The sequence below is a fragment of the Balaenoptera physalus genome (genome assembly GCF_965194825.1).
Source record: "Balaenoptera physalus genome assembly, chromosome: 19".
NCBI classification, from domain to species: domain Eukaryota; kingdom Metazoa; phylum Chordata; class Mammalia; order Artiodactyla; family Balaenopteridae; genus Balaenoptera; species Balaenoptera physalus.
The window spans coordinates 59,698,083-59,720,708 of record NC_138900.1 but is presented as its reverse complement, the minus strand read 5'-3'; the positions used below and the strand labels follow the sequence as shown (position 1 = coordinate 59,720,708).

The 22,626-nt window shown below is 48.4% G+C and overlaps 1 protein-coding gene across 2 annotated transcripts in view; it reads left to right on the top strand.

Annotated features, from left to right (window-relative positions):
- The window catches only part of LOC309649319 (uncharacterized protein), a 213,452-nt gene extending 190,828 nt beyond the window's left edge, over positions 1-22,624 (top strand). Inside the window, exons 5-8 of one of the 2 annotated variants that reach the window (XR_014257008.1) lie at positions 2,254-2,382; positions 5,551-5,704; positions 10,410-10,598; positions 14,724-22,624. The gene's annotated coding sequence lies outside the window, so the exon portion shown is untranslated. Of the gene's footprint in view, positions 1-2,253; positions 2,383-5,550; positions 7,109-10,409; positions 10,599-14,723 lie in introns of those variants that run through there. The other variant, XR_014257009.1, reaches the window with a different exon arrangement.
- Positions 22,625-22,626: the final 2 nt, after the last annotated feature.

Below are 22,626 nucleotides of genomic sequence, written 5' to 3'. Positions count from 1 at the left end.
TTCTCTAGTTGCAGTGAGCGGGGGCTACTCTTTGTTGCGGTGCGCGGGCTTCTCATTGCGGTGGCTTCTCTTGTTGCGGAGCACGGGCTCTAGGCACGCGGGCTTCAGTAGTTGTAGCATGCGGGCTTCAGTAGTTGTGGCTCAGAGGCTCTAGAGTGCAGGCGCAGTAGTTGTGGCGTGCGGGCTTAGTTGCTCCGCGGCATGTGGGATCTTCCTGGACCAGGGCTCGAACCCATGTCCCCTGCATTGGCAGGCGGATTCTTAACCTCTGCGCCACCAGGCAAGTCCGCCATTTGTTTTAAATATCTACTGACTGCCAATCACATGGTTCCTCCTCGCACTATTATTTGAGACGTGGACTGATTTAAAGAAAAATATATAAGCATCTCCCTCCGACACACCATTGATTCCACCCACATCCCTTAAGGAGATGTATATTCCTACAGTTTCGATCACATAATTTATTGATGAAAAGGATACAGTGACAAAACTGGCACTGCGTTTTCGTCACCAGAGTGTAACTCTCTGGGGGATTTTTAAGAGGAAACACCAGGGAGGCTATTTCTAATCTTCTGTCACGACATTTAGAGCATGGGCTGAGTAGTGAGGATGGGTGGGCAGTGAGGCACTGAGTATAAAGGTAGAGAACACCATGGCAAAGGGGCCGACGTGTGAACCCCATCTTCACGTGCTCCATGGAAGCCTCTGGAACATTCACTGGTGGGGATAATTGTAACCGCACAAAGGACGGGGGGAAGGGTGTTAACAGCCTCTTTGCCCTCATTCAACTTTGTGTCTCTGTTGGGCTCCACCTCCACCCAGCCCCACCCCCGCCAGGTCCATTCTCTACTTCTCCCTACTCAGCTCTGGGCTCTGGGAGACAGATCAGGGTAGACATGTGAGTGGGCTCGCCAAGCCCTCTGGCTTCCAGCTGGGTCAGGCCTCTGAGTAACACTGCAGGGGGGTGGGGTGAGCTCCTGCCTCCCAGCCTGCGGGATCACTGGTGCCCTTGACTGAAGGTTACAGAGTCAGGCTGTAGAGTCAGAGTCAGGCTGCCCTGTCCAGTCACCCATCTCTCTCTCTCTCTCTCCCTGTCTATCTATCTCTTTCTCCCTTTCTCTCCAGCTCTTTCTCTCTCTCCTCCCCCTCTTCTCTGAGTCTTGGAACGATGCACCCTTTCCTTACCCTTTCAGGCAGCAAGAGGTGGTCCTGGCTCCCTGAAGTTGGAAACCCCAGGAAACAATACCTTGCCTTAAGGCTTTTCTATATCCTGTGTTCCTGTGCTTGTAAACATTCCCTTCATTAAAACTTCTCTTGGTTCCCCAGGCCCACTCCTTCTTGCTAGGACCCAAGAGACACAAAGTTGTGGATCAGATAGAATCACATGGGTGTGCTTCTCCCAGGGGGTGCTGAGGTCCCCCCGGAGTAGAGCCTCCTCCTTTCTCCTCCTCTCCCCTGGATGCAGTCAGGGGTCTCTACAGAAGAACGTGAATGACCTTCACCCTTTTCCCAGGAGAGACCAAGCTGGGGTCCTGTGTGCCTCAGCAGGGCCTTACTGCCTTCCCCAGCCCACCCCACAGACTCTGGACCCCTGAATCAGAGCTGAGCTATGCGAAAGGGCAGAGCACGGACCAAAGTCAGAGGGCCTCTGCTCTTTTCCTACCCTGTGACTTTGGGTTATACACATGCTTCCTCCTTGGGGATGATGTGACATTTCATCGAGTCAAGCCATGAATAATCTTGTAGCTAAGAAAGGCCATGTGACTCATTTCTCATACATAAAATATAAGCATTCCAATGGTACCATCAATTTCCCTTTTGTTTTTACCACCTTGCAATGCAAGCATGATGGCTAGCACTTCAGCAGCTACCTTGGGAAGATGAGGTGATAGCAAGAGGGGAAAGATGAGAATTGCAGAGATGGTGAGATGGTGACCTTAATATTAGTAAGCCACTGAACTAATGCTAGCAATCAACTACGTCCACAACTGTGTGGTGTGTGTGTGTATGTGAGAGAGAGAGAGAGAGAGAGGACATTAATCCTTCTTTGTTTAAGCCCCCTGTTAATTAATTATTCTGTTGCTTGCAGCCAAAGGCATTCCTGTCTGATATAGTAAATAATGTGTCAATAAAATAAAATAACTTCTCCTTCTCCAACACCCCATTGGCTTTTTACATTGAAATCGGTGTAGTGTAGATTTTTTAAGTGGGAGGAGGGTTAATCTGTTTAACCCCCTTTCACCCTCTTTTCAGCAGCTCCTGTAGCCCCTTGAGAGCAGATGCCACGTTGACATTTACATCCCTAACGATCAACACCACAGTTTCTGTATAACTGGCATTCGATTAAAGATGGGCTTCAGAAGGTCCACAGAGGATAGTACGGTAACTACCATTTATTGAAGGACTAATACATGCAAAGCATTTTCCAATTCTCATTTCAGACACATCATATCTCTGTTGAGCAAGTATTTTTACCCTCATTTTACAGATGAAAATCCTGACGCTCAGAGAGTTTTCATAATTTGGCCAAGATCCTGAAGCTTATAAATGACACAGAGAAAATGTGAAGCCCCAGTCTCCCAGCTCCCCTATAGACATCTTCCCTGTGAGACAAACAATTCAGAGTGTAGAAACCACCCCCGGGGACTTTTTCTCGTTTTAGCATCTGAAGATACCAACAGACCCAGCCAGGTGCCGACCTGCATTGAAGCAGGCTCTGCATTAAACCTTCAAAGAGTCTAGAATTCGATCCCCGGAGGGTTCAGAGGATGATGGTTTTGGGCTATTGAGAAAGTGGCCCTTTCCACTCTCTCATTTGCATGCTGGATGTCTACTGAAAGTTGCTATGGTGATCCGTTTGACCAGAAGTTTCCGCTGAATCATCCCAACACATATGAAAGCAGAGATGTGGTTTGGGGACCCAGAGCCCCGTAGCCGGGGGAGACGTCTCCATCTTTCACTTGTGACTCACTCGTGGTCACGCGTAGGCCCAGCTGGGACGAAAGCGAGACCTCTGGGACAGGTGTCGCTCCCTGGAGACGTTTTGCACAGCAGGGCACACTGCAGTCGCCTCTGGGGACCCGAAGACTGGAGAAGGAAAGGTGGGAGCCGGCACCTGAGCCGTGCCCTGCTCTGCAGGGTCATTCCGGGGCTCAGGCCGTCTAAGCAAGGTCTCGGTTTGGAGACCCCTAAGAGCAGAGGCTGCAGTAGGCCCCTGGGTTCAGGTAGTCTATCTGAGAGCTGCCCTGGGGAAGCAGAAGGGAAGGGGCTCTAAGCCAGCGTGAAGGGAGGGCCTTGCCAGTGTGCTCCCGGCTGCTGCCGTGGGCGGTGACCCGCTTTAGGGTCTGTTTCTAGAGTAACTGGTGACAGAACACGGCAACGACGGAGCGTGGGACGGGGAGCAGACAGACCTGTGTTCAGACCTCCTCTCTGCTCAGCGCAGCCCTGGTTGCAGGCCTTGACTTCCCTATGCACAGAAATGGAGAAAAGAATACCTCGTGTGGCTTAGAAAGAAGTCACGTTCACAGTGGAAGCTGGCGCAGGGTCTAGCATGTGGCACATCTTCAGTCAGCTTTGTTTTCTCTCCTTCTTCTCTTCACCAAAGACATTCAGCTGCGTGATACTGCTGTCCTTGGCTGAGAACCAGGCGTAGGAGCTTATGGACAAACAGTTAATTTAAAAAATGTATGGATACGGGACTTCCCTGGCGGCGCGGTGGTTAAGAGTCCGCCTGCCAACGCAGGGCACACGGTTCGAGCCCTGACCCTGGAAGATCCCACATGCCATAGAGCAACTAAGCCCGTGCACCACGACCACTGAGCCTGCGCTCTAGAGCCCACGAGCCACAGCTACCGGGCCCTCGTGCCACAACTACTGAAGCCTGTGCGCCTAGAGCCCGTGATCCGCAGCAAGAGAAGCCACCACAGTGAGAAGCCCGCGCACCACAACGAAGAGTAGCCCCCACCCGCAGCAACTAGAGAAAGCCCACACGCAGCAACAAAGACCCAACGCAGCCAAAAATAAAATAAATTAATTAATTTTAAAAATGTATAGATAGAAAGAGATTTAAACATAGCTCTTAAAACTGGCCCTTTATTTTGAAGTAAACGTTATTTGACATTTGGTCTTCATTTGAAGTATGTCCTGTGTAACTAGTTGAACATGGATATCTTCAGAGATCAACAATGTAGATGCATAGAGGAAGTGGTGCCTAATTATTCCCTTTTTTTTTTGCCACTTGGAGACATTTAAAGGATGCTTCTGGGTGGGGTGCAGGGGGCTGTGCGGAACAGACTGTGGAGAAGCTGTCGAAGGAAAAACTCCAGGGCAGTCTGTTGGAGTGCATTAAAGGAGAGAGATTGCCGTTCAGATGGAGGTCGATCTTTAAAAATTATGTAACACATTACATTAGCAACATGTTACATTTCTGTGTGGAAAGACAGGTACAACTCTTCTAGAAAATACTTTGTCATATCAACACCCTAAAATACGTATACCTTTTAGCCTGCATATTAGTCAGGGTTCTTCAGAGAAACAGACCCAATAGGATATGTATATATTTCCTGTTGGATAACTATCTATCTGTCTATCAATCAATCAATCAGTCAAATAATCTGCAATCTGGAAACCCAGGAAAACTAGTGATGTCATTGAGTCTGAGTCCAAAGGCCCGAGAACCCAGGGAGCCAACTGTATAGATCCCAGTCTGCAGGGATCTGGGATCCCTTTTTTTTAATTTTTTAAAAAATTTATTTATTTTATTTATTTATTTTTGGCTGCATTGGGTCTTCATTGCTGTGCACGGGCTTTCTCTAGTTGTGACGAGCGGGGGCTACTCTTCATTGCAGTGCGCGGGCTCGGGCAGTGAGACAGGAATAAAAAAGGAGCTGGGGGAGCAGGGGTGAGGGAGATGAATTTCTCCTTCCTCTGCCTTTTGTCCCACTCAGGCCCTCAACGGATTCGCTGATACCCACCCACACTGGGGAGGGCATCCACTTTACTGAGTCCACAGATTCAAATGCTAAGCTCATCCGGAAACATCCTCACACCCAGAAATAATGTTTCATCTGGGCACCCCATGGTCAGTCAAGTGACACATGAAATTAACCATCACAGCCTGGTAACCCCAGTTTTTTATCTCTGTCTTACAGAGATTATCAGAGATTCAGGAATGTACAAAGAGAGAGATCAAAGCAGTATGTATATTACTGAAAAATTGGAAAGTATTTTAAAGCCCCCCAATAAGTGAAGTAAATTCTTTTATGATCATGTGATTAAGTGTTATGTGGGCAATAAAGACACTCTTGCCAAGAGTACTCAATGATCAGGGAAAGCGTTGATGGTAGATTATGAAGTGAAAAGTTGGTTAATAAAGAGTCCATCTGATTCCAGTTCTGTTAAACATACCCTTTCGCCCTACAATTGCATATCTGTGTATATATTTTTGTATACTCATTACCCAAAGAATAACTTAGAGGAAAACACTATTAATAACCACTGTTTCTAAGTGCTTCTCCTCCCTTTATTCTTTCTCCTTTTTGTACTTTGCAGAGTTTCCATAAGGAGTAGAAAACATTGTCGTAATCAAAGAAGGAAACGATAACTGTGATTTCTGAAGATGCTGAAGAAGTCAAACGTTAGAATCCTGCGCATTTTGCTTCGGCTTCATCTTTCTTCAGAATACAGCTGGATCTGCCCCCGGAAGGTGAGGGTCAGGTGAGCTGCAGGGCCACAGGGGTCAGGACACTGCGCTTTGATGTGTGGCCTCCGACCCCCAGGACAGAACAGTGCGGAAGGCAGCCATCAGAGGACAGCGTGGAGGGTTGGTTAGTCTCCCCAGGACTCAGGGGTGTGACACATTACAGTGCCTGCTATCGCTTTAGACCTTTGGGGGGACGTCCTTGACCGTGCAAGGAGGATGAAAACTAGACGCTCCCCACATCCTAACCTCCTTACCGGCTCCGTTTTCTCTCCTTTGATGGCACCTCCATTTCCACATCCCTCCCCCCTTCTCTATGGCCCCCACCTGTGTCATCCAGCCGGCTCCGGGCCCACCGGTCTGCTTCCACTCACACCAACATCTCGTGTCCCTCACTGACAATGCCAGAGGGTCACACAGAGAGAGTGACCACGATTCCACCCACCGCAGAGATTTGTGAGACCCACAAAAACATCAGAATTGTAGTCAGGAGACCGTGTGGTTTGAATCTCTCTCTCTCACCCTGCCAAGCTGTGTGGGCTTGAAAAGGTATCTTCACTTCTCTGAATTTTAGTTTCTTCACCTGTAAGCAGCCTGCCGCCTAATAGTGAGAATGACATGAGTCTATTAGCCGCAGTACTCATGAGAGCTACACAACAAACACCGCAAGCTTCGCGACTTGAAACAACGCCCACCTGTGATATCGCGGTTCTGTTGGTCCGAAGTCTGAGTGGGCTGAGGCGGGTTCTCTGCGGAGGGGCTCATACAAGGCCGCAATCAAGACGCCGGCTACGCTGAGCTCTTAATTGGAGGCCCTGGGGGAGAATCTCCTTTCAAGCTAATCCAGATTGTTGGCAGAATTAATTTCTCTGTAGCTGTGGGGCTGAGGTCCCCGTGGCTTTTGTCAGCTGGGAGCCACTCTCTGTTGCTGGGGAGCGCCCACCTTCCTTGTCACATGCTCCTCCCCCCCACCCCGCCACCAAAAGCTTCAAGCCAGTGACAGCCGGCCCAGTCCTCCTTGGGCTTTGAACCTCTCCGACTTCCCCTTCTGCTTCCAGCTGGAGAAAACCCTCTGCTTTCAAAAGACTCGTGGAGATTGGAGACAATGGTGCGTGTAAATCGCTTAGAACGGTGCCTGGCATTTAGTAAATCAAGGTTGACTTCAGGACAAATACAGCCCAGGATACCTAGAAGGTTCTGAATCGGCTTTTATGGAATAAATGAGTGCATGAATGGATGCAGGAATGAATGTGCAAATGGGGAAAAAAAAAATCAGCTATGAAGTTGAGTTCCTATTTTGGAGGGCGGAGGCAGTCAGCGAGGGACGTCTCCAACAGCGAGGGGACGTTCTGATATGAATTCCATCAATCCACACAAAGTGAGGATTCAATTAATACAGCTACTAAATAAGGTTTCGTCCTGCAGCGTGAGAGTACCTGGGGTGCGTCATCTGAGCCCGGCTTCTCTGCTCGGAAAGCATCCTGCTCCGAGGCCCCAGGAAGTCTTACTGGCAATTACAGCCAAAGGAGCAAAATTCCGTCTCTAGGCACTTCCCCTCTTCAGCTTCAAATTGCTTTTGGGACCTTTATGTTTCTCCAACACGGGCTCTGTGCTAGGCGCCCAACTCCCTTCCTACTGCAGGAGGGGCAAGGAGGTGGATTCTGGATCTGGCCAGAGGGAGTTTGGTGATTCTACCCTTAAAGTCTCAAATCCTTGCCATTTTAGCGGTCATCCGAGCACCACTGAATCATGACATCAGGCACCTCCAACACCTGTGAAACAACTCAGGTACCAAAGAGAAACAGAACAAAGATGAAACCTGGTGTCTGATGGGCAGCGGTGCACTTGGTAAACTTACAAGCACCCCTGGCTTCCAGACCTCCTCCAGAGGGCTTTTATAACTTCCTGAAAATGCTTTAGCATTGGGTTTTAATTAAACATTTAATACGCATCATGCAAATGTATTGATTCTGCCAGGGGGAAAAAAGATGAATCTTGTTATTATTTGGACATCCCCAGCTAGGAACACTCATATTTTCCCGGGGGTTACTAATGGAGCCCCCGGTTGCATCCAAGTTCGAACAGCACTGCAGGAGCTGGGGAACATCCTGGTCTGCAGAGTCACTGGCTCAGAGCAGTTGTGTTCATTTCAGCTTCTCAGACTCAGTCCTAAGACTAAGGATGTAGGGAGGGGCAAGCTGTTGAAATTAACATGAAGCACTTAAAAGGGACCCCTTTGTCATAGGGTCTCCTTCTGCGTTCATCTCCTCCCCCTTCCCATTACTGTAAAGTTCTGATCTCCGAAAAGGATGATCCAAACTACCTGGAAAAATACTTGCAGGAAATGGCTCAGTACAAGGAAATGGCTCAGTACAAGATCACACTACCTGCCTGACCCAGGAGGGTTAGGGTCTCACTAAGCTGGTATTTACTGACCAAAATTTTGGAAGAATGAGGCATCTGGCATATCAAATATTCTCATTTACTGCAGATCAATCACAAACTCTTTTGATTTCCAGCCTTATTGTTCAGATTTCTTCTAAATTCATATAGGCCTCAATTCCTGCCTTATTAAAGGGAAATTGGCTAAAACGCTTTGGTAAGTAGGGGTTGGAAATACCCTTGGCTGGTCTCAGCTCCACTATTGATTGAACAAGACAATAGCTATAGAGTAGTGGTTCTCGACTGGATGATTTTGTCCCCCAAGGGACCTTGGCAATTGCTGGAGATATTTTTGGTTGTTACAGCTGGGGAGGTTTGGGGGGCAGGAGTTGCTACTGGCATCCAGTGCATGGAAGCTAAGGATGCAGAAACGTCCTACAACACACAGGATAACCTCCTCCACAAAGAATTATCCATCCCCAAATATCAATAGTGCTGAGGTCGAGAAGCCCTGATATAGAGGCTAAAAAAATGGTTTGTAATACAGGCTTATATATTAGATGGTCATCTAGAAGGAAAGATTCAAAACAAACAAACAAACAAACAAAAAGCCTTTGATACGAGAATCCATTGGGGAGCCTGCCATCAACCAGCTGTGGGGCCTTGAGCAAGTTAATACATTGAATATACTGAATTCGATTTATTTACTCATTCATTTGGGCAGCTTTGTGAAGAATGGCGTGTTCTAATCTAAGCAGAGGAAACAAAATAAATGGTATGTGCAAAGGCTCAAGGCGGGAGAAAGCCAGTGTCCAAGGAAGGCCAGAGTGACTGGAGGATAATCAGCAAGAGGGAGGGAAAAGCAGGGGAGATGCTTCTGGACCTTCTGGACCAGAGCTGTGCTTTTATTCTGGGTGTAATGAACTCTTCAAGCAGTGAAGAACCATGACCCAGCTGATGCTTTAATATCAGGTGACTGGACAGGACCTTGTCTCTCTGGTTCCCTATACAGGCTCTAAAAGTGTCTGTTGGGTGAGAGACTCTGCTCCCCGCTGCTGTGGTGAGGAGACCTGACCAGAGAGAGGGGACAACGCTGGGAGCAGAGAGACCACTCAACAGGCCACTGTTTGGTCCCAGGAAAAAGAAAACAGCGGGGCAGTTCCTCAAACAGTTAACGTTGTGTCACCATGTGACCTAGCAATTCCACTCCTAGGTATGGACCCAGGAGAAAGGACAATGTATGTCCACCCAACACCTTGTACACAACTGCCCATAGCGGTGTTATTCGCAATGGCCAAAGGGTGGAAACAACCCAGACGTCCATCAGCTGATGGATGGAGTGACAAAATGTGGTATATCCATACAATGGAATAGTACTCAGCCATAAAAAGGAATGAAGTACCCACATATGCTACAACGTAGATGAACTTTGAAAACATTAAGCTAAGTAAAAGAAGTCAGACACAGAGGACCACATTTTGTATGATTCTGTTTATATGAAATGTCCAGAAGTGGCAAATCTATAGAGACAGAAGGTAGATGGGTGGTCGCTGGGGAGAAGGGGGAATGGAAAGTGATAACAGGTACAGGTTTGGGGGAGGTGACGAAAATGCTGTGGAATTAGATAGGGGTGGGGTTGCACAACCTGTGGATACTGATGGCATTTGCGGGGAGGGAAAGCCAGCAACGGAGGCTGGCTGCCTGCTTTCTCTGTTGCCGCTGCTCTGAACTCTTCCTTACAGTGTCACACTCAATAACTACATGACGGTTTTCCCCACATCTACCTCTTTCTTCTTATTGGAGTGTAAGCTGCGGGGGAGGAAATGCTTTGAGGAAGGGAATTTGCTTTTTCAGAGGAATCAGAAAACTTTCTTCTTGGTGACCTTTCCACCCTTGATTGCCAGAAGAGTTTGACCTCTGACCCCAAGGATGCTGGGGGAATAGGCTCCCGGACAATAGAGCATTACAAATGCAGTGGGTGTTTCATGGACAAGATGTGGTACATTTTAATGCAGACGGCTTTCCCCAGGTAGTAGTCAACGTACAGAGAGAGAATGATGGTGCTTCCTTTACTTAGAAACTTATCTTAGCTTTTCCTACACAAATAAGTGTCATTTCTGGTAAAGTCAAAAAGAGAAAGAACATTCTTTTGTGCTGATGAGAAATGAAGATAGGAAAAAAACAAAAAACAACAAAAAAAACACGACTCAGGAACACAAAACTCATGAACATTAGGCATCACGTTCTCATGTCATTTTGGGAGGAAGGGTGAGTTTCAATCTGGTTTTAATTATGCTGACAGATAACAAACACGCTTCTGTCCTCACAGGAGTGTTCAAGGCTGGGGCAGGAGGCGACTTTCCTCATCGGACCCTGAGACAAGGAGATGTGCTCTGGCCCCAGAGGCCCCCCAAGAGAGACAGTCGCTTACATTCACAGCAGTAGCTAATTTCCAACGTTATTGACTTTTCATTCATGTAATAAACCATATGCCTTTGGAGTTAAGAAGGGGATGAAGGTAAGATTCCATCCCTGCCCTCAAAGAGCTCACAGGTATATGGAGATAAAGACAAACAGTCAATGATAAACTGTAGAAGAAGTATTCAAAGGGTGATATGAGAAGCACCCATTGATTAGAAGGTGGGTACAGGATGTGGATTACCAAGGTGAGCGCATCGTCAAGATGCAACTGGCCTTTTATAGGGGCCCCGTAAACCATGCACTGGGGGTACTGGGAAGAGAAGTAAGGGACTTGGGTCATTATTTTCTTGTGTTACGTTCCAACGTCATCTAAGGTCTGCACTAGAATCGAAGGACCTGGGTTGCTCTCCTGGGATTTCTCCAGGCTTAGGTTGGCCCTCCAGTCCCATCTTTCAAAGGCCAAGTGGTTTGGTGGCTCCATGCCCTCAACCAGGAGGCCCCCGCCGGCCCTGGCTTCCCATCAGGGGAGACGGAGAGGAGGCGGGTCTTGATTCCCAGGCTCCCACCCCTCCCCACACGCCGTGCGCCCTCCCTGCCGCGCCTGCCCGCCTGCCCGGTCATCCTGGCTGCTTGTGTGGAAGGCTGTTCCCCACACGCTGCTCCGAGCCCTGGCTCCTCGCCCCGCAAGGCTCCCCTGCAGCCCCCTCGGGGACTCGGCGCCCGCGGAGGCTCCGCTGCCCGGGCCGCTGCCCTCACACACCACACGTCCTCCTTTCCCAGGCCCTGCTGCCCTCCCCTCCTTGGCTGGTGGCCCATCATGGCTGACCGACAGCGGGTCTGTGACTTTTTTTCTTCCTTCCCGGGCACAGACAGGGTGGAGCCGTCAGGGGAGAAGCCGGGCTGTGGTCTCCCTCTCCATCCCCAGGGCCCCTCCCAACTTCCTGGTTGCTGGGCTCAGAGGCCCAGAAGGAGCTGCCGAGCCATCCCATCTGAAAAACCAGCTCGTTACCAGCAAACTGAAGAAATGTAATGCGGAAGTCACCAGGAGAGGAACCAGGGAACCCTGCGGACTGTGTCGTCTCCACGGAGTGGCTGTGCCCGGTCCTCTCAGACTTCAAGCCAGTTAGAGCCTGGCTAATTAGTCCTGGGCACTGAACAGCATTTGTGGGGGAAAGGTCACTTTGGTGTACAATTTTCTCTCTCTCTAAGCCACAGAACTTCCTCCAAGGAACAGGCACTCACCTCCGGTTCTCAGAAGCAGAGCAAGCCAAGTCACACATTTCTATGAATTCTCTCAGAAAGCCTATGATTAGTAATAATAGCAGTAGCCGTGTCTATTGATGGAGCGCAGGTGCCAGACTCTTCACAGATCTCGCCTGTAAGGGAGCCTCCCAGAGATGTGGGGAGCTCATTTCATAGCTAAGTCAACAGCATCTCAGCAAGGGCAATGAAGAGAGGCAAGGTCGTCTCTTGCAGAGCACGGGCCACAAGTCAGGAGGGTCAAGATCGTGTCCCGGCCCCAACCGACCCAACGTGGCTTGGGCAAGACTCGTCTCCCAGTGGACATTCCAAAGCACTGTACCAAAGAGTTATTAGCTGTAACGAGAAGGCACATGCTGGTGGATGATTTGATTGAAATGAAGTGTCTGTACAATGAGAGTGGTACCCCAGCAGATGTACTGACACCTCCCATTGCCTCCCAAGTTGGAAGTAAGAAGGAAACCAATTTTTGGCTGCTGCGTGCCAGGCACCGTGTGGGGTTACTGCCACACACTTTGAAATAGAAACAGCTTTGAAAAATGTGGATGCATGTATAGAAGCGTAGACTTCTAAGACATAGTTCTGTGCTCCTTTGATGTAACCCTGACATTTTACGGAGAAGAGACTCCCCTGAACATCTTATCCAGAAGGGTTAGTTAAGGCAAGGTGTGAGTACTGACTCCCTAGAGCAATGAGAAAAGCCCTGCCTCTGAGTGTGTCGTCAGTAATTATTCCCCAACCCTGTAAGTTGTACAAGGGTATGCGGCCTTGACGACTTCAAACCACAGCATGGTGCCCTGACTCGACCGTGCCTGAAGACAACATAAGCACAGTTTTAAGCCCAGGCTTTATTTTTTCTTGTATCTTTTCTCTTTTCATTTGTTTAGTATGTGTTTTCCCTTCCCAACTTGTGTTGCATAACATCAGAATTTGTGCCAAACCTCTGTAGACAAGGATTCGGCAATAGGGGCACTTGCAGTGAGACCCTGTCACTGTATTTGGAAAAATTAGGTGACCAGCCAGCTGGATTTTATTTCTAATAGCTGGGAGAGATCAGCACAGGGCAGAATGATGGACGTGCTCATTCAGCGGCACCAATGAGCCCTGAACTGGGGTCAACGAGACACGCCTTTAAGCCTTCAAGGGAATATTCCATTCCATCCAAATCCATTGGTTCTCACAGAACCACAGGAAACCAGTGAGAGTGAGCCAGTCAAGGTGCACTTCTGTCTGTGAGATGTGTCCAGTCACGATGAAGCTTCAGGAAGGCTCAGCAAAGTTGTTCAGGAGAAATTTTCTTCTTCCCCAGGTGAAATGGAATAATCACAGGGAATTCCATATGAAGTAGATTCCCCTAGAGAGATGAACAGATAGATACCAGTGAGGGAAAAAATAATATTTTTTTTTCATTTCCCTGAGATTTTCATTTCTGGAAAACCAAAACACGAAATATACTAAGTGCTGGGGGTACCAGGGGCATATCCAAAACAGGGGTTTACCTTTCTGCCTGATTTTCCAGTTTTCTTACTTAAAGCAGGAGGGTGATAACACTGGTTCTTTTTGTCACCAATAAGCTGTTGTTCTGCATGTACTCTAAGGGGCTGATGTTATGTCTAAGAGGCAAAGATGCGTTTGTGCCTGGAAGATACCGCAAAGAAGTTCAAAAAGCTACTGCTTCGATGGCCTTTCCCATGTCCCCTGGAGCTACTAAAAGAAATTTGCACTCTGTACATAAAAATGGGTGGATGGACGCATGGATGGACAGACGGATGGGTGGATGGATAAATGGACGGGCAGATGAAATGATCTACGGATATGGATGAGTAACAGCATTTGTTATCCCTCTATCTACCCGACTAACACAAAATCTGACACAGGACAAGCTTTCAGTGAGTAAAGACCTGACACTTAAGGATTTCAGTGAGGGTCAGCTGGTCACTCCCTTTCAAGACTTGGGCTGGGGGAAAACTCAGAGTCATCTTACATACGTTGATATTTGTTCATTCATCAAAACCTAGGGATTCAGACTTGTCATTGGTGTTTTCATGCATCAGTGAAGCACATGAGTAGGTCCTTGGGGGTAATTTGAGGATCCCTGCTCCTCCAAGACGGTTTCCAAAAATCTTAACATTAGTAGGATGAAAAGCAAGAGTGGGCTAGAGACCAATTAAAGAAAACTTGATAAATAAACAAAATGCAAAAAAAAAAAAAAAAACTTGCCTTCTTCCAAGTCTGTCATGAGAAGGTCTAAAGAAAAGTCCCAACACCCTTGCTGACGACCTCCAGTTCCTTGCTCAAGGCACTGTCCCCATCAGGGGCGATGTCCCCATGGCCTGAATCACCATGAGTCCATTTTCAAGTGCATTAACCTCAGAGCCCCCATATTCATGGAAAGATGATGCAAGAGGAATAAAATCAGGACCAAAAAATAGAAGTCAGGTGTACCTGTTTCATTTTGCAGCGAAATCTACCCTTCCCTTAATGCAGGTTTCTGTTTGAATCACCCGAGGGGATGATATTTTAAGGCAGTATGATGCCAGAGTTACCACTTAGATCTTCACAGTTGTCTCTAGAGGAAAAGTTCCCTTAAGATCATACGTTGTTAGTGCTTCGTGCCTGGAGATGTTTTCTCTCCCTCTTGGCCAAACCCTTTCTAGACAGTATTCTGAGTCTTCTCCTCTCTTACTGTGGTAGAATTTGAGTCTATTGCACAAGCTTTCATGTAGGAGCACCGAGAAGTTAGGTGCTGGTATGAGTTAGCTTGAACCAGGACGCAGAGGTGAAACATAAGACCCTTGGATCAAGGTGCTCTCAGCATCGTGAGGGGAATAGAGAGTAAACAGGCAATTACAAAAGTCTAGCAGGAGAGACCCTTGTGATGGAAATGGTACACATCCTGACCATGTTGGTGGCGATCATACAAATCTACGCACGTAATAAAATTGCATTTTATTCCTTTCAGCTGCATGTGGGTGTACAATTGCCTCAAATTTTCAAGAAGTCAAATATATATGGATAATTACAATGCACAGTCCCAAAGGCCGTGCTGGCGTTGGAGCGCAGAGTGGAAACATACCGTCTCACTGTGATTAGGAGAAGCAACCAGAGAAGGTCTCCCAAGGCAGGGGACCTCATCACAGGTAAATGCGAGAACGTGGGAAAGGACATGCAGTGTAGACATTGGCCCGTGCCTCCCCCACAAGCCGGCGCTCCCACCGGTCTACTGCTGCCTCTCTGGGTTTGTGCCACTTCTTTTAGACCTAAAAGAATGTCTGCTTTAATCTGTAGCAGTCTCCCTTTCTCTCCCTCTCTCTTACAGGTCATTTAGTTGTCAGAGAAACTGGAGCCTTTGTCATATAGAATTGCCCATATTCTGGATTTGAAAGGTTGCTTCGTCGTGGGGTCTGGATCATTTCTGTATCCGCTGTATCTCCTGATAGTGGTAGTTTATCACCATCACCATCGTCATCATCATCATCATCATCATCATCACATTATACCAGATCCTCCCAGTGTTGTTGGAAAGGTGAGAATGTAGGCAATCGAGTGCTAGCTTCTAGAAGTCTAATTCCCCTATCGTGTAACTTTAAACCAAACCTTTCTTCCCTGCGACGTAGAACACGGACCACAGTCTCATGTTGGTGCTCAAGTCTGGGGAGTGATTCCAGTACAAAGACGATGCACGGACTTGTGCAATGGCCAAGGAGGGCCGGCCCTGCAGCTGCATTCAGAGCAGGGAGTTTCTGGAAACAGACCTTTCTGACGGTAAGTTCCAATAAAGCTGGTGGGTGTTATATTAATGACTAGACTCTTAGTCACCTCAAGGGAACCGAGATCAGATGACACCAGGACGGTAGAGGGAGGTGAGATATTCGCAATTTGGATTGCAGATGTGAACATAATTTCAGGGGCGTTTTCATAATCGTTCTTACGCTTCGATTAAATGCCTCACATACTACTGGCCTACAAGCTGGGAGGCAGGGGTGAAGTGAGGAAATCCAAGGTTATTTATTTGCCTTAAAACCTATGCTCTGAGAAGGCCAGGAGAGGGGATATACCTCATCTTTAAAACACAAAATCTTCACTTCTCAGCTCCACCTGTGCACTTTAGCACTCAAAACCAACCCACAAAGAGACCAGTGCGTAATCGTGTGTAACAAACACCAATTCGGGGATAGTAACAGAGATTTCAAAAATGTCAAAGGCACTCTTATAAAAGGAGAGAAAAAGATTAAGTACAAAAGCCCTGTATCATTTGCCTTTGACCCTTAACTCCTTTTCCACCTGCCTGTAAAACAGACTTCCTGGGGTCTTTTCCACCTCAAGGGTCCAATAAGACAGTCTTAGGGACACACAGGGTCAGCCTGACATCTCTAAACACCCACTACCAGTGGAAGCCAGAGGGCTATAGGTCTAGACATTTCAGCTCACCTGATCTTTCCTCAAACTTTCTTCTTTTGATTATTTGTTCTTCTTGGATGACCGAAACAAACATAGGAATGTAATAATAATGATGTTGCCGTGGCAGAAACAGCGTTCTCAGATCAAAGGATTCTCACTGTACACATAGAAGGACTCATTTGGTCAGCTGGTCAACACTCACCCAGTACCCCTGATGCTCCACGCAGGTGACAGGTGTTCTCGGGACGGATACAAAAATGGACCACTTCCTTGGGAATTCCCTGGCGGTCCAGTGGTTAGGATTCCGAGCTTTCATTGCCGAGGGCCCAGGTTCAGTCCCCGGTTGGGGAACTAAGATCCCACAAGCCGAGAGGCACAGCCAAAAAAAAAGGACCACTTCCCAATGCCTTTCCTGATATGATATATGATATGATTTTACATACAATGCTATATTATATTATATAATACTATACTAAATTATATGATACTATGCTCTACCACATTACATTATATAGTATATTACAGTATATGTTATTTGTCCATGTGTTTCTGGTATGTCTCCCTCTCGCAATAGATAGTAAGATGGTTGGAGCATGAACTTGGCCGCCATGCTGGATTCATACCTTGTACCACTCACCAGCTGAGAGACCTTGGACAATCTCCCTCACGTTTCTGTACTTTAGCTTCCTTCTCAGCTAAATGGAAATAGCAGCACGTACCTCTGAGGGCTGTTGTGAACAGCCAGTGAGCTAAAGCCAAGGGCAAGGCCTGGGTGAGTAGCATGTACGTTCTGGCTGTTGGTCATGTTGTCGTCTGGTGAGGGGCCCCATGCTGTGGAGGAAGGCTCCTCCATCACACTCAGTGGTTTCCCGTGTCCCTGCCCACCCCATTTCTGAGTCTAAGTCTGAGTCAGTCAGCGTATTTCATCCCTTTGCCACAGGGGTTGGATCGGGGTGGGCAGATAACCAGTCAGATGAGCCAGACCGCTTCGACCCCAGCCATGACTTTGATTTGCCCAACTGGGGACTCAGACCGACTCCCATTGGACCTGCTGGAGCTGGAGCTGCTCCCCCAGGGAGCCCTGGCCTGGGGTCCAGGCACGAGAGGGGTGAGGGAGCCGGCGCCAAGGACATCACGTGGCTCCTGCCTGCAACCAGCTCTGTCCCTGCACCCTGTGGGCATGTGGGCCCATAAGGTCCCTTTCACCTTAATTCAGTTTAGGTCAGAGTGTTTTCACCTGCAACACAAAGAGTTGGCACCCCATCATATGCTGAAGACCAAGACTGGAGGAGCACATAAAAAACTCAGAGATCACACAGCGAGGACGTAGCAAAAGCCCACCTTGAACCCGGTTCTGCCCGACCACTACACCATGAGCTCCCAAAGCTCCAGGAGGCTCCACAAGGGCGGTCAAGATACACCTGTGGGGATCCACGAATAAAAGGCGGGAGTCGGAGAGGGCTTCTGGAAGCAGCGGCAATTGCATTAACGACCAGCCTTTATTAAATGCTTATCAGATGCCAGTCTCCGCGGTCAGAGCTCCCCACAGCCTTGCACCGGAGCTGCGCCTGGGGGATGAGCACGATTTGGGCATGTGGAAATGGGGACAGGCGGGCTTTCGTATTTGAAGATGACGAAAGAGTGTCCGTGTCCCTCGAAGCCCTGGGGAGGCAGCTGTGACTCCAGGCTGGAATGGGGCCCGCTTCGGTGGCGGCAGCCAGCGCTGGAATACGGGTGGCACACCTTGGTACACCGGGGTGTTTAATCACTTCCCTCAGTTCGTCCCGAATTCCATCCCAGCAAGATTTGCTGATTTCCTCCTCGGTTCCAGGGCCCGCACATCTGCACCGTGTTTCCACCCACTTCCAGCTCGGGAAGACATAGGCCAATTAGGGAACAAGATAAGCATCCTGGTAGCTGAGGGATGGGCCAGTGGACGAGTGAGAGGTGAGTGTGGGGACTGCCTTGTCGCCACATACCAGCCACCTTGCCCCTCTCAGAGGCACGCTTTCTGGGACACTTGGCGGAACAGTTGGTGTGCCTTAGCACTTCAGAAAGCAAGGCGAGGAACCGGCGTGTTCGTGTAGTCACTTTCATTTAATAAACATGTATTGAGCACCTACTGTGTGCAGAGCACTGCAGTAGGCGAAGAAGCTGGAGAGATGAGAGCTGTCGTCCTGGCCTCAGGACACTCACAGGGCGGGTGGGGCATTAACGTGGCACCGTGCGGACTCAGAGGCGGTGGGCACAGGGACCGGACACCGGCCCGGGGAGACCGGTGACACAAGGTGGCACAGGGAGAGGCCACCTTGGGGGCTCGTGGCCTGGCGCAAGGACTCAGGTAAGGCTTTTAAGAGGAAGCCCAAGACCTGAAGAAGGAGCAGAATTAGCCAGGAGGCAGGACAGAGGGAAGATGGGGAGGGCGTGGAGTTCCAGGTGGGCGGAATTGTACAAAGCCTCAAGAGAAAGGGAAAGAAAGAGGAACTCTGCCAGGTTTGGGGGTGACTACAGCTTGAAGGCAGGAGCAGAAAAGACAGAAGGGAAAACATTTCCTGAGAACCTCGAATGCACGAGGCGCCATAGATGGAAACGGTATGCGTAGGACGTCAGCACGGCCTTTGGCACATACTAAAAGATCAGTTCTTTTGAGCACTCACCAGGGGGCTGGCTGACGTATGTCAGGCACTGGGTACCCATGCTCATCGTGGTGACAAAAACTCTCTCCACCTTTGACCCAGGGGGAGACTGAGGCCCAGAGCCTGGGTCAACCAACTCGCCCAGGCCTCACACCTGGGATGGAGCAGGATTCAGACCCCACGTCGGCCTGGCGCCAAAGGACAGCATCTCCTGGCTCAGCAACCCTCAGAAATCCATGCTTCACCTTCTCACTGCTCGGCCACTAAAGGCTCTGAGCGTCGTTGACCTAACAGCCCAGCATCGTCTGGCCTGGAGATGCAGGAGGCTTTGGCGCTCCCATTCTGCCCCCACCTCACTGGCTCTGTCATTTTGACCTCAACGGTATTGTGACCTTGTCATTGAGACCCACCAGTGCTTTACAGAATCACAGCATGGCAGCTCTGTCTGTGCATATGGGTATCTGGTCCATGCTTACCTACCCCGTATTCAGCCTCAAAGGGCCAAGAACATTCCCTCCGTGCAATCCAGATTTTTTTTTTTAACCTCTTCGTGCAGTCCAGCCCATTTTCAGCTTGAAAAATGAGCTGGAGAAGACAGGGAAGCTTTGCTGAGGTCAGAGGTGAATCAGCAGCCTGTCTCCATGCCGACCCACCTTCCCCAACCGGCCAGCGCCCACATCACTCTGCCCTGATTAGCAGCTCTTCACGGAGGCTGGAGCCCACAGTCGGTGACGCTCGCCTGAAGAGTCCCCATCAGTCCTCGGGAGCCCCGATGATGATCCCCGGCCGAGTCTGCTGCAGCAGCCAGCACCAAGTTCTCAGGCAGGACAGAGACCCCGGAGAGCAGGTCATAAATACCCGCCGGCTCCTTCCTGCTTTCATGCCCAGCTTCCTCTGCAAGGTGGTGAGATGGGAACCAAGAAGGGCAGATTCTGCGAAAGCCTGCACATTGAGATCCTTTCAGGAGAGACCGGGGGGAACCAGTTGCAGCTCAAAGGTGGACACTGGCAACTCTGAACTCTTCTGTTCAAGAAAACGCCTTGCCATTGTAAAGCAATTATACTCCAACAAAGATGTTTAAAAAAAAAGAAGAAAATGCCTTGGAGCCTCCCGGCTTCACAACTGGCATGGGGAAATGGCGTGAAAGGTGGTGATCAAAACGAAAAAAACCAGGGGGGAAGGAATGGATCGCAAAGAGGCTTTTATACACACACACAGTTCTTCTGCTTAGTTTTTCTAGGTTACATCTATTTTTTATTAGTCTCTGAGGTCCCAGCTTTGGATAACTACTATATTTTGACAGGGCGAAGGTTTACAAAGATCAGGGCAGGGGAAACTTCAAACAGTTGTCTAAGTCATCTGCCATCTGCGACAGAGAGCTCTGTCTATACCAAAAAAATGTAATTTTAGAATTGATTAGAAGGGTGGGTATAGGACATCCAGATGGGGTAAGTTAGTTTAAAATTATCCCAATTACCAAACAGGCCAATTCCTTTTTTTTTTTTTTCAGCTTTATTGGGATATAATTGACAAATAAAAATTGTATATATTTCAGGTATACAATGTAATGTTTTGGTATAGGTATACATTGTGAAATAATTACCACAATCAAGCTAGTTAAAATATGCATTACGTCACATAGTTACTATCTTCTTTGTGTGTGTGTGTGTGTGTTTGTGTGTTAAGAGCACTTAAGATCTACCCTCTTAGCAAATTACAGTGCTCAATATACAATACAGTATTGGTCACTACAGCCAACATGCTGTAGAATAGATCTCCAGAATTTATTCATCCTGCATAACTGACACTTTGTACCCTTTGATCAACTTCTCCCCATTTTCCTCCATCCTTTAATCCCCCATAACCACCATCCTAATCTCTGATTTTGTGAGTGTGACCTTTTAAGATTCTACATATAAGTGAGATCATACGGTATTTGTCTTTCTGTGTCTGGCTTATTTCACTTAGTATAATGTCCTCCAGATTCATCCATGTTGTCACAAATGGCAGGATCTCTTTCTTTTATAAGGCCAAATAATATTCCATTGTATATGTATACCAGATTACCTTTATCCAGTCACCTGTAGATAGACACATAGGCTGTTTCCATATCCTGACTATTATAAATAATGCTGTGATAAATATGGGAGTCCAGCTATCTCTTTGAGATACTGATTTCATTTCCCTTGGACATATACCCATAAGTGGCATTGCTGGACCATATGGTAGTCCTATTTTTAATTTTTTTGAGAAACCTCCATACTGTTTTCCACAGTGGCTGCACCAGTTGACATTCTCGCTAACAGTGCGCAAGGGTTCCCTTTTTTTGCCACATCTCCACCAACCCTTGTTATCTTTTGTCTTTTCGAGAATAGCCATCCTAACAGGTGTGAGGTGGTATCTCATTGTGGCTTTGACTTGCATTTCCCTGTTGATTTGGTGATGTTTTAGGCCCACTTAATTTTAAATGCCCACTAGGGGACTCGAATAACCCAGCGGGTGGGTCATTTTGTGTAACGGGGGGACTGGGAGGGGCCGTCTCTACTGGGTTGCTGAGGGGCTTGGTCCCTTGCGATGCTGTCATCAGCAGGTCAGGGGGAGGGTCAGAAGTGCAGAGGGCACCAGCCATTTATGGAGCTGCCCTGTGGCCTCATGTGGTGAAAGACACCTCACAGGCACAATCTCTGATCCTGCCCACCTCCCATTTTGCAGGTGAGGGGCCTGCTTCTGAGAGGTGAAGCACATCAATTTCATTTGCAGCTGGTGCAAAGGTGGGAAGCGAATTAAAACTAGTCGATGGCACATCCTAGATTCAAAGAGATTTAGGCAGCAGGGAACAGTCTCGATCGAATGAGATGGACCCTAGTGGGGATCGTTGTATGTTTCCGTGCTTGGGTTCAAAAACGTTAGCCCACAAACAGAGGATAGGGGCAATACGAGGAGAAAAGGCCTGGGGCCATGCTCAATGAGCCGCTGGTGTTATGTGTCTGCCGGAGAGGTCGGGGAATTATGGTCTAGCGTGGGGAGCAGGCAGGCTGCAGCTCAAGGAGGCAGAGGGCGGGGCTAGAGCCTGGGGATCCGGGTTCAGCTCTGGAACCTGAACCCTCAGGTCGGGGCAGCGACCTCGAGGCAGGGGCGCTTGAAATGCAGGCATATGTGAAAATGCTAAAGGCACTGGCTATGTCTAGAAATGAAAAGGAAAGGCACGGAGAGGGTGTCATAGTGGTTGTCTTCTACTCCTCAGAGCCCCCAAAGGATGTAAGGATGTTGCCTTTTGAGTGTATAAAATCAAGACTCATGTAGAGAAGAAGGGATATGACTTGATACTAGACAAACAGACAAACAAACAAACAGCTTTCCTGACAGTCTCAGGACTGTGGGAAGATAGAAGGTAAAATAGGGAGGTGGTGAGCACCCAGTCACTGGAGGTAATCAAGTACATGCTGTCAGGACCACACATGGACTCGTGTGGGTGCTACGTGCTTCGGTTTCCATGGACTCCTTCCACAAGAAAACTTAATTAGATTTTACGGCTTTGTTTGTATACTGACAGATAGAATCCATGCTAGATGATTTTCATTTCTTTAACTCTGATTTTAGAAGAAATGAAAATGTTGTCCTGGGCCCCTCTCCGAAGTGAATTCTGCCAAAGAACAGAGGAGTGCCCCAAGCTGCTTTTTGAGATGGTTAGGGGTGGGTGTGTTGCCAGGAGCACGCCGTGAAGCATGGTGTGCCTGCTACGATTCCATTCTGTAAAGAGTGTCCACCCGGATCCCGACTGTCATAGATGGTCACACCTGAGACCACGATTAGGGGACCAGAGTGGAG